The following is a 12,002-nucleotide window of genomic DNA, read 5'->3' on the forward strand; positions in this document are numbered from 1 at the left end:
TTTGCAAGACAGTGCCTTAATTGGATCCATTGGTAAAACAAGTGACCAGGAATGCTATACATTGTCATAATTTTGTTGAATGTCATCCATGTATCATCTTTAATTAAATGATGTAAGTTCCATATGTCTCTCTTATTTGCCAATTTTTCCAATCAATAATATTATCTTGAATTTTGATATTTTCATTTTGCCATATAGACATAGTGTTAGTAGCATTCCATTTCACTGGTACTAACTTATCAAGAGTAAGTCTAGCTTTACTAGTGGAAACAATAATCAGATTTAAGCTCTCTTTCTGATTAGTGCAAGTTTGTGCATTGTATTTTAATATGTTTGCCCCGCATATATGTTGTTCCAATAGTAGCCATGCCGGAGACTCCTCTGCAGGAGGAGGAATAAGCCATAGAGTAGCTTGTCTCATCAGAAAAGCTACATGGTAGCCATGAAAGTCAGGAAAATTCACCCCTCCTTTTTCCTTTGCCGCTTTAAGTTTTTTCATTGCAATACGCGGTTGCTTACTGTGCCAAAGAAACCCTGCAAGCATTTTTTCAATTTGATAGTAGATAACTGATTTAAATAACACAGGAAACATACTTAAAATGTAATTAACTTTAGGTACAATCATTATTTTTATTGTTTCTAATCTTCCCCACCATGAGATGTTGAGAGGAGACCATTTATTAGTCAATTCTTTGACAGTGTTTAAAATAAATCCTGTGTTATATTCAATAGATTTATCAATTGTTGGGCAAAGAAAACTCCTATGTAGTCTGTGGTTTGTCCATGTAAAGCCAAATTGTTTAACTTCAGGTAATATAGCTGCACAATTCAAAGCCATGAGTTCCATCTTACTCTGATTTAGTTTATATCCAGAAATTTGTGAATATTCATCTATGATGTCTAGAAGATGAGATATAGAATCTGGAGTAGTGTATAGCAGAACGTCATCAGCGTAAGCTGATAGTTTGATCATATGGTCGCCATAGTCAAAGCCTTTAATCAGTGGATTATTTCTGATTGCAATTAACAGTTCTAGTGCAATGTTGAAGAGAAGTGGGGATAGCGGGGCACCCTTGTCTAGTGCCTCTAGTTGGGAAAAATGTTTGTGAGTGTTGACTATTGATATACAGTTTAGTGGAAGGAAGTTTGTAAAGCACTTTGATTTTATTTATCATGCTTTCAGTAAAGCCAAACCACTGGAGGGTACCAAATAGATAGGGCATTCCACCGTATCAAAGGCTTTTTCAGCATCTAAGCTTATAGCCAGAAGTTGTTGTGAGGTGGACGATGCCATAGCATTAATATCTGCAAAAGTTCTAGTGTTATTATGTGAATATCTGCCCTGCATGAACCCACTTTGATCAGGATTAATTATTCTTGGGATAATCTTCAGTAGTCTACTCGCAATGATTTTGGCGTAAAGTTTGGCATCAGCATTTATTATGGAAAGAGGTCTATAATTTTGTATTATTTGAGGATCCTTTCCCGATTTGGGGAGCACTGTGATGGAAGCTTCAGTAAAAGTGCCTTTAACATCTAACGTACTATACAAATGATTAAAATATTGAAGTAAAATCGGAGCAAGCAAATTTTGAAAAGTTTTATAAAATTCTATTGTGATCCCATCAGGCCCTGGTGTTTGTTGGGTGCCATACATTTTAAAGCAGGAGTAATTTCCTCCAAAGTGAACTCACCCTCCATAAAATCATTATCATCCTTATTTAGAGTAGTATGCGGTAATTTATCTAAGAAGTGGAAGTGCTTATCATCACTACTAGCTTCAGAGGAGTATAAAGATTCATAATATGTTTTGAAGACTGATGGTGATATACTATTAGCAGTCTGGATTGAGGAGATCAGCTTCCTATCCGTTTTTGTTTTCAAATATGATGCTAGGAGGTGGCCACTTTTATTACTTTCTGCATAATATGTTGAGGACCTCATAAAGACAGAATTAGCAGCTGTTGTACTTAAGATCTAATTGTATTGCAATCTAAGTTTTTGTAATTCCACTAATTTAGTTATGTTAGTAATGTTTGCTTGATGCTCTTCTTCTAGTTTTTTTATTTGCTGTTCCAGATCTAGTAATTTTGTTTTGGCCTTTTTTAATTTGGAGCGAGTAAAAGAAATAATCATACCTCGGGAATAGGCTTTAAATGCATCCCAGTAGCAGTGCCATTGAGTGTCAGCAGAACTATTAAATTCTAGATATTGCCTTTTCCATGTATCTGATGAATTAAATCTCCAATTAGGAGAAGGCTTAGTTGAATGGTCAAATTGTATAGACATTGATATTGCCGCATGGTCAGAGACTAATATTTCTTTAATATCTGCTGAATTAATCTGGTTTAATAATCGGCTGCTGACCAAAAAGAAATCAATGCGTGAATATGAATTGTAAGGGTTCGAGTAAAATGTATATTTTTTTATTTTTAGGGTGATGAATCCGCCATGGATCCACTAGTTTAAATTGATCTATAATGTCATGTAATAGAGACCATGCTTTGTTTTTTCTAAATTGAAATGAGGAACATCTGTCCTGTAGAGGGCGCAAAATCATATTGTAATCCCCCCAATTATACAATATGATCTCAGATGTTGTAATAATAATTATCCCAGGACAAGCAGACAGGTATTCTCACTAATGGGTGACGTGATCCAACGGAGCCCCGATGCGGACACCTCACAAAAGCAGTCTTGCTTGAAGAAACTCAAAGTTTCAAGTTGCCCGCACCGCACATGCGCGAGTGCCTTCCCGCCCAACACAGGGCGCGTCTCCTCAGTTCTTACTTTTCTGCGGAGCCGAGAAGTCCGTCTTCGACTCTCTGCGTGAAGTATTTTCACTTGTGCCTTCTAAAGGCCATGGTTTTGGGTTATTTTTCTCTTAATCGCTGATTTTCGTCGTACTTTTCTTGTTTAAAAAAAAAAAAAAAATTATTCCATCCGTTTGACCGGGTAGGCCACATGGCTGCAGTCCCGCAGCTTCGATCTTGTGGCAGAGCTTTTTCGGCCTATGTTCCGGCCTGCTATCGGTTTTAAAAAGTGTTCCAAGTGCCAGCGCGCGATTTCCCTGACGGACCCTCATCGACGCTGTCTTCGGTGTCTTGGGCCTCAACATCTACCGAAATCGTGCCGGCCTTGCTCAACACTTACAGCCCATGCTTTCAAGCATACTTTTGCATCTTGTGGGAGCAGCTTTACAGCATGGAGTCTTCGATGGAGCTTTCGTCATCGATGGGTGCTTCACCATCGACCTCATCCGAGGCTCTACAGGCTCCCACACCTGCTGCTCCGAGCCTCATCAAACCTGCCTCGTTTCTACCGGCTCTGCCTTTGACGCCGGCTGCGGTGCCTTCCTCTGTCTCTTCAGGTCAGATAGCGCAGCAGCCCATTCCCTCAGTAGTGCTTAAAGTGCCCAAGGCTTCTAAGTCCAAGCACTTTAACACTGCCTCGAGGGAGCACAAAGCCCGTGCAGGTGGTCCCATTGGAGATGCAGATCCATCCTTGCCGGCTTCATTCCAGACCTTACTGGAGAAGCAATTCATTCAGCTCTTTACCACAATGGGGCCGAAGCTTCTCTCTGAAATCCAGCCTGGGCATGCGGAGGTCTCCTGCGAGGTCGAGCCGCCTCCGGTGCCTCAGCCGTACGCACACTCTCTACAGGGAGCAGAGTCTCTGCGAGTGCCTGGTCTGGCATCGATGCATGCATCGCAAGGAGCAGAGTCTTTGCCCTTGCCTCCATTGGAACCGATACACTTGATGCAAGGATTAGAGTCTTTGCGAGTGTCTCCATTGGAACCTATACACTCGATGCAAGGAGCTGGGTCTTTGCGACCCAACCAACCACTTCTGCTTCTATCCACAGCCTCCAGCCCCATCCATTCTCTGGGGGCTTCGACGAGGACATACTCTCCTCGAGTGTCGAGGCCTGCTTCGAGGCACAGCTCACATCATTGCTCGAGGCATTCTCCAAAGCATTCATCCAGGCATGCCTCGCCTCATCGGAAGCAGCCTTTTCTTCAGTATTCCCCACCGTCTACCTCGACCCTTCCACTTCCGGATCTCAAGGACCCGGCAGGGCCTTTTTCTCCATCCAGATCCCCGTCTTCATTGGATCAAGCTGCCTCGACATCCTTGAGTCCCTCTTGAGGCCAGGCTTTGGCAGATCAGCTGTCTTTTTCTTCTTTTCTACGTCAGATGGCAGCTGATTTGGATATTCAACTGGACAATGGGTCCAAATTTTCTAAGGAGTATCTCGAGACCATGCATCTCCCTCAACCTCCTGCGGAATCCCTCAAGCTTCCTCTCCACAAGCTTTTGGATCAGACTTTTGTCCGCTGTCTGGAAACACCTTATTCTATTCCAGCTGTTCCAGGGAAATTGGATTCCAGGTATAGGACTGTCCATCACAAGGGATTTGACAGTGCTCAATTGTCTCATCAATCCCTTCTGGTGGAATCTTCTTCGAAGCGTTCTCACCCTTCCCAAGTCTATACCACTGTTCCTCCGGGCAGAGAAGGCAAGATGATGGACAGATTTGGTCGTCGCATCTACCAGAACTCCATGATGACCTCCAGAGTTCACAACTTTCATTTCATCACCTATTTTGAGTTTTTTCTGTCCATCCTTCACAAGTTCATGCCCTATTTGGATTCTCGGGCGCACTTTGAGTACCAGGAGGTCCTGGCATCATTGTCCCAGCTTCGAATGCAACTTCTTCAGTCCTCCTATGATGCCTTTGAACTGTCTGCTCGAGCTACTGCTTGCTCGGTGGCCATGCGACGTCTGGCGTGGCTCCGTACTATCGACATGACCGAAATCTGCAGGACTGGCTGGCTAATGTCCCTTGTGTTGGCACTGACCTCTTTGATGAGTCTATTGAGGCTGCCACCAAAAAGCTTCGGACCACGAGAAATCCTTTCAATTTATTCTCCATCCTAAGCCAAAGCCAGCTCCTCCTTGTCCTTCACGCCCGCCTCTGATTTTCTAACGGCGTTTTCCACCAAAACAGGCTCCTGCCATCGGTCAGCCTGTCAAGAGTCAGCATCCTCAGAAGCAACAGAAGCCTCAGACACCTGCTGTACCCAAGGCTCCTCAGTTTTTTTGACTGTCTCATTCAAAGCATACCTCAGTCGTTCTGCCTTTTTCCGTTTTTCCCCCTATCGGAGGTCGTCTCCATCATTTTTACCACCGATGGATGACTATTACCACCGACTTCTGGGTCCTTTCCATCGTCAGGGAGCGATGCTCTCTTCAGTTCCATCAAGTTCCTCCGGATCATCCTCCAAGAGAGTATCCTTCCATCTCGACCCAGACCGCCCTTCTTCTTCAGGAAGCTCATGCTTTGCTTCAGCTTCGAGCTATCGAGCCCGTTCCTTTGGCTCAACAGAACAAGGGTTTTTACTCCCAGTACTTCCTTGTTCCAAAGAAGACGGGCGATCTGCGTCCTATTTTGGATCTCAGGGTGCTCAACAAATTTTTAGTCAGAGAAAAGTTTTGCATGTTGACCCTGGCTTCCCTGTATCCCCTACTCGAGCAGAACGACTGGTTATGCTCTCTGGATCTCAAAGAGGCCTACACACATATTCCCATTCATCCGGCCTCCCGTCCATACCTCAGATTTCGGGTAGGGAATCTTCACTTTCAATACAGAGTGCTCCCTTTCGGCCTAGCCTCGTCGCCCAGAGTCTTCACCAAGTGTCTGGTGGTTGTAGCTGCTGAGCTCAGGAACCATGGTCTGCAGGTTTTTCCCTACCTGGATGACTGGCTCATCAAGGATTCCGCGTCTCAGGGAGTCGTCCTAGTGACCCAATGAACTATCTGGTTCCTGCAGAGTCTGGGGTTCGAAATCAACTTTCCAAAATCCCATCTCCAACCTTCTCAGACTCTCCCATTCATCGGAGCTGTTCTGGATACTGCCAACTCAGAGCGTTCCTTCCTCAACAATGTCTGGAAGCTCTTCTCCGTCTTTGTCATTTGGTCTCCTCTCGCCCGTCCATCTCGGCGAGACACATGAAGGTTCTTCTGGGTCACATGGCTTCTACAGTACACGTGACTCCTTTTGCCAGACTTCACCTCAGAATTCCTCAGTGAACCTTGGCATCTCAATGGACGCAGGTTTCCGACCTCTGGCTCGACACATCCAGGTCACACCTGCACTGACACAGTCTCTTCGCTGGTGGATGTTCTCTTCCAATCTATCCAGAGGATTACTTTTTCACACGCTCACTCATCAGAAGGTTCTCACGACCGATTCTTCAACTTAAGCTTGGGAGGCTCATCTAGATGGTCTCCATACTCAAGGCTATTGGACTAGTACGGATCGTCAGTGTCACATCAATCTCCTGGAACTCAGGTCGATCTTCAATGCTCTCAATGCTTTTCAGCATATGCTTCATGACTGTGTAGTCCTCATTCGCACGGACAATCAGGTCACCATGTATTATGTCAACAAGCAGGGAGGCATGGGATCTGCCTCCCTCTGTCAGGAAGCTCTGAAAGTTTGGGATTGGGCAATTCGCCACAACACCTTCCTCAAAGCTGTCTACATTCAGGTGGTGGACAATGCCTTGGCGGACAACTTGAGTCGTCTTCTACAGCCTCACGAATGGACTCTCCATTCCACGCCCCTTCATCACATCTTCTCTCTGTGGGGAATGCCTCAGATAGACCTCTTTGCAGCCCCCCACAACTACAAACTGCCTCAGTTCTGCTCCAGGATCTACACTCCTCATAGCCTCGAGGCAGATGCTTTTCTTCTGGGACTGAATGAATCTCTTTCTATATGCGCTTCCTCCATTTCCTCTAATTCAAAAGACGGTGGTCAAGCTGAAGTCCAACCACGCCACCATGATTCTGGTTGCTCCTCGGTGGCCCAGACAACCCTGGTACCCTCTCTTTCTTCAACTCAGCAGCAGGGAGCCATACCTTCTACCAGTTTTTCCCTCTCTGCTTACGCAGCATCAGGGGTCTCTACTTCATCCCAACCTGCAGTCTCTCCACCTGACAGCTTGGTTCCTCCCAACATAGCTCCTCTACAGTTTTCTCTATCTGTGAGGGATGTTATAGAAGCTTCACGGAAGCCTACTACTAGACAATGCTATCACCAAAAATGGACTAGATTTTCTGCTTGGTGTTTTTCTCATCATAAGGAGCCTCAACTTTCCTCCTTATCTTCACTTTTGGACTATCTGTTGCACCTTTCTCAGTCTGGTCTCAAGTCTATCTCGATCCAAGTCCACCTTAGTGCAATTGTTGCTTTCCATCAGCCTATTGAAGGGAAACCTCTCTGCTCATCCTGTGGTTTCCAGATTCATGAAAGGACTTTTCAATGTCAAACTTCCTCTCAAACCGCCTCCTGTGGTTTGGGACCTCAATGTTGTTCTTTTTTTTTAATTTATAAATTTAATAGTTTACAATATCAATGATACCGAGGAAAAAAAAGTTTCTTATACAAAGTTTTAAACAATATTTATACAACGCGCTTCCCGGAGAGGTGATAGGACAGAGTACAATTCTGGGGTTCAAAAAGGGACTGGATGACTTCCTGGAAGCGAAGGGGATAACAGGGTACAGATAGAGGTTTACCTTACAGGACATTGAGCGAATAGGGTATGGATATTTTAGGTTAGGTAGGGAACACTTTCAGGTCATGGACCTGGGGGGCCGCCGCGGGAGCGGATTGCCGGGCACGATGGACCCCTGGTCTGACCCGGCAGAGGCAACGCTTATGTTCTTATGTTCTTAACACAAAAAAATCATTTTCAAGCCCTGAGTTATAAGGGCGAAACATGTTGGCGGATATTTCTACCCCCCCGAATAACGTTTAACCTAAAGCTAAGTACTTTAGTATTTATATATTCAACACTACCTTAAAAAAGTTTAAATAAGAAGTATGGGCCCAATGACGAATGGGAGCATAAAGCCCCACACAATGAAATGATTTGAGTGTGTGGTGGCCCTCTGAGGACCCAAAGATGCAATTATAAAAGCATTTTTGAAAGAAGTACTGTTAGCAGTGGGATTATGTCCTATTGTGTCTGAGAGTATATACGACTATCCTTCTTTCACATTTATTACCAAAGTGCCTAGTGATTCATTTTATGATTAAAATGGCACAAGAAGATACTGAGTTCATAGGATATACGGATGAACAATTTAGGTCAATATTGACTAGACCAGCTTTATTGGATGATATTGCAGAATCCCCAGGATCACCTTCATGGGAAGAATGGGAGCTCACTCAGAAGAGACTTATTAGAGCGGAGCTACATGGTAGCACGTTAGTGCAGTACCTTAAAAAAGCACCATAAGATAATCACATACAATCACACACATGTCCTGCCCTTCTGTTGTGCATATAAGTTCTTCACCCCCTAAACTGTACCTTTCTCTCGGGTTTTTGCAGCCCAAATGCATGACCTTGTATTTCTTAGCATTAAATTTTAGCTGCCAAATTTCAGACCAATCTTCAAGCTTCAACAGGTCTTTCTTCATGTTATTCACACCATACTGGGTGTCTACTCTATTGCAGATTTTGGTATCATCCGCAAAGAGGCAAATCTTACCTAACAACCCTTCAATATCGTTCATAAAAATGTTAAAAAGAACAGCCCCAAGAACAGAACCTTGAGGCACACCACTGTAACATTCCTTTCCTGAGAGCAATCTCCATTGATCACTACCCCCTGTCGCCTTCCACTCAACCAGTTCTTCACCAAGCCCGTTACTTTGGGACCCATCCCAAGGGCACTCAGCTTATTTATTAGACGTCAGTGTGGAACACTGTCAAAGGCTTTACTAAATTATAAATATACCACATCTAGCACACTCCCTCTATTCAATTCTCTGGTCACCCAGTCAAAGAAATTGATCAGATTTGTCTGACAAGACCTACCTCTAGTGAATCCATGTTACCTCCAGTCCTGTAATCCACAGTATTCAAGAAACTTCACCATTCTTTGTTTTAAAAGCATTTCCATTGATTTGGTTACGACAGAAGTCAGACTTACCAACAAAATAACAAACTCATTGCTTCATCTTAATGGTCATGACTACCCAATTATTAAATCTATCAAAATTCTGGGAGTCACACTAGACCGACATTTAACATTAGCAGAACACATGAACTTAGTGGTACAAAAATGCTTTTTTATATTGTGGAAATTAAGAACCATAAAATATTTTGATCCTTTATCGTTCGGACTATTGGTGCAGGCATTAGTTTTATCTATTTTAGACTATTGTAACATCATCTATTTAGGAGCACCCAAAAAAATTCTAAGGAAATTAAGGATAATTTAGAACAGTGGTTCCCAACCCTGTCCTGGAGGAACACTAGGCCAATTGGGTTTTCAGGCTAGCCCTAATGAATATGCATGAAGCAAATTTGCATGCCTATCACTTCCATCATATGCAAATCTCTCTCATGCATATTCATTAGGGCTAGCCTGAAAACCCGATTGGCCTGGTGTTCCTCCAGGACAGGGTTGGGAATCACTGATTTAGAATACAGCACAGTTCAATTGATTTTTGGTTTTAAAAAAAACGACCATATTAGTCCATATTATCGTTTAATTCATTGGCTGCCTTTGGAGGCAAGAGTATTATTCAAATTTTCCTGCATCTGCTTTAAGCTGATATCAGGATTGTATCCAGCTTACCTTTTTCCTCATTTTGTGTTACATAGACCATCAAGAGAAACTAGAAACTTCTACTTATTTGCTTATCTAAATATTAATGGGTGTAGATATAAGACCTTCTTAGATAGGACCCTAGCATTTCAAGCTGGTAGGCAACAATCTTGGTTAGGTAAATGTATTCAGCAAGCTATGTTATCCTATTGCTGTTTTCAGAAATTAATTAAGACCACTTTGTTCAATAAGTTTATTACTTAATGAGAGTTTTATTATTGAAATTCTATTTTACAAATATTTGTATCTTTTACTGTATTATTGTATTTTGCTGATTGTCCAGCTCTTTTTAGTGTAAACCGCCTAGAACATTTGGTTATGGCGGTATAAAAGAATAAAGTTATTTATTATTATTACTTCTTTCTTACTTCCACTTTTGTAGAGAGGGACCACATTCGTCCTTCTCCAGTCCTCTGGTACCACTCCTGACTAGAGACTCATTTAAAAGATCAGTCAGCGGAGCCACCAGAACTTCCCTAAGTTCCTTCAGCACCCTCAGATGTACACCATCCAGCCCCATCGCTTTGTCTACCTTTATTTTAGCTAGCTCCTCATGAACACAACTCTCTGGAAATTGATCAGAGTCTACCACTCCTCCATCCCTATTCATGTTTATCTTCTGCCATCCCCACTCCCAGCTCTTCAGGTGTGAACACAGAACAGGAATATTTGTTAAGCAATTCAGCCTTTTCTTTATTAGCTTCAACATAGTAACATAGTAGATGATGGCAGATAAAGACCCAAATGGTCCATCAAGTCTGCCCAACCTGATTCAATTTAAATTTTTTAAATTTTTTCTTCTTAGCTATTTCTGGGCAAGAATCCAAAGCTCTACCTGGTACTGTGCTTGGGTTCCTACTACCGAAATCTCCGTTAAAACCTACTCCAACCCTTCTACACCCTCCCAGCCATTGAAGCCCTCCCCAGCCCATCCTCCACCAAATGGCCATACACAGACACACACCGTGCAAGTCTGCCCAGTACTGGCCTTAGTACAATTTTTAATATTATTTTCTGATTCTAGATCCTCTGTGTTCATCCCACGCTTCTTTGAACTCAGTCACAGTTTTACTCTCAACCACCTCTCTTGGAAGCGCATTCCAGGCATCCATCACCCTCTCCTTAAAGTAGAATTTCCTAACATTGCCTTTGAATCTACCATGCCTCAACCTCAAATTATGTCCTCTGGTTTTACCATTTTCCATTCTCTGGAAAAGATTTTGTTCTACGTTAATACCCTTCAAGTATTTGAACGTCTGAATCATATCTCCCCTGTCTCTCCTTTCCTCTAGGGTATACATATTCAGGGCTTCCAGTCTCTCCTCAAACGTCTTCTGGCGCAAGCCTCCTATCATTTTCGTCGCCCTCCTCTGGACCGCTTCAAGTCTTCTTACGTCCTTCGCCAGATATGGTCTCCAAAACTGGACACAATACTTCAACTGGGGCCTTACCAATGACCTGTACAGGGGCATCAACACCTTCTTCTGGCTATGTTTCTCTTTAAAAAAAAACATACTAATAAAGGAACAAGATAGCTACTTCAAAAATCTTTTAACATTAAGTGGTGCTCAGATTCCGAGATGGAAGTAAAGAGCTCAAATGTGGGGTAAACCCCTATAGAAACTCTTATGGTATCTATCATCGCACCGTATGGAAAAGATATTTTAAAGTGCTCACTGAATGAACTCGTAGTATTCACAAAGTCCTTGAAAATACAAGAATAATTGTCCAATCTTTAAATCACTTCAATGTAGATTAACTTCAATATACGAAAGTTTCAAAAAGGGGACTTAGCTGAAGAATACTGAATTACCAACGCTTTCAGTATTCTTCAGCTAAGTCCCCTTTTTGAAACTTTCGTATATTGAAGTTAATCTACATTGAAGTGATTTAAAGATTGGACAATTATTCTTGTATTTTCAAGGACTTTGTGAATACTACGAGTTCATTCAGTGAGCACTTTAAAATATATTTTCCATACGGTGCGATGATAGATACCATAAGAGTTTCTATAGGGGTTTACCCCACATTTGAGCTCTTTACTTCCATCTCGGAATCTGAGCACCACTTAATGTTAAAAGATTTTTGAAGTAGCTATCTTGTTCCTTTATTAGTATGTTTTTTGTCATGGCCATTTAGGAACTTTTTTGCTTTTTTGAATTCGCCCAGTCGTTTATATTGGGATTATGTTTCTCTTTATACAGCCCAGCATCCTTCTGGCAGCAGCCACTGCCTTGTCACACAGTTTTTTCGCCTTTAGATCTTCGGACACTAACACTCCAAGGTTCCTCTCCCCATCCGTGCATATCA

General features: G+C 42.6%; 1 protein-coding gene across 2 annotated transcripts in view; it reads left to right on the forward strand.

The window, feature by feature from the left end:
- The window catches only part of ARID2 (AT-rich interaction domain 2), an 817,990-nt gene that overhangs the window by 564,236 nt on the left and 241,752 nt on the right, over positions 1-12,002 (forward strand). The window lies entirely within an intron of this gene.

The sequence above is a fragment of the Geotrypetes seraphini genome, chromosome 9 (assembly GCF_902459505.1).
Source record: "Geotrypetes seraphini chromosome 9, aGeoSer1.1, whole genome shotgun sequence".
Classification (NCBI taxonomy): Eukaryota; Metazoa; Chordata; class Amphibia; order Gymnophiona; family Dermophiidae; genus Geotrypetes; species Geotrypetes seraphini.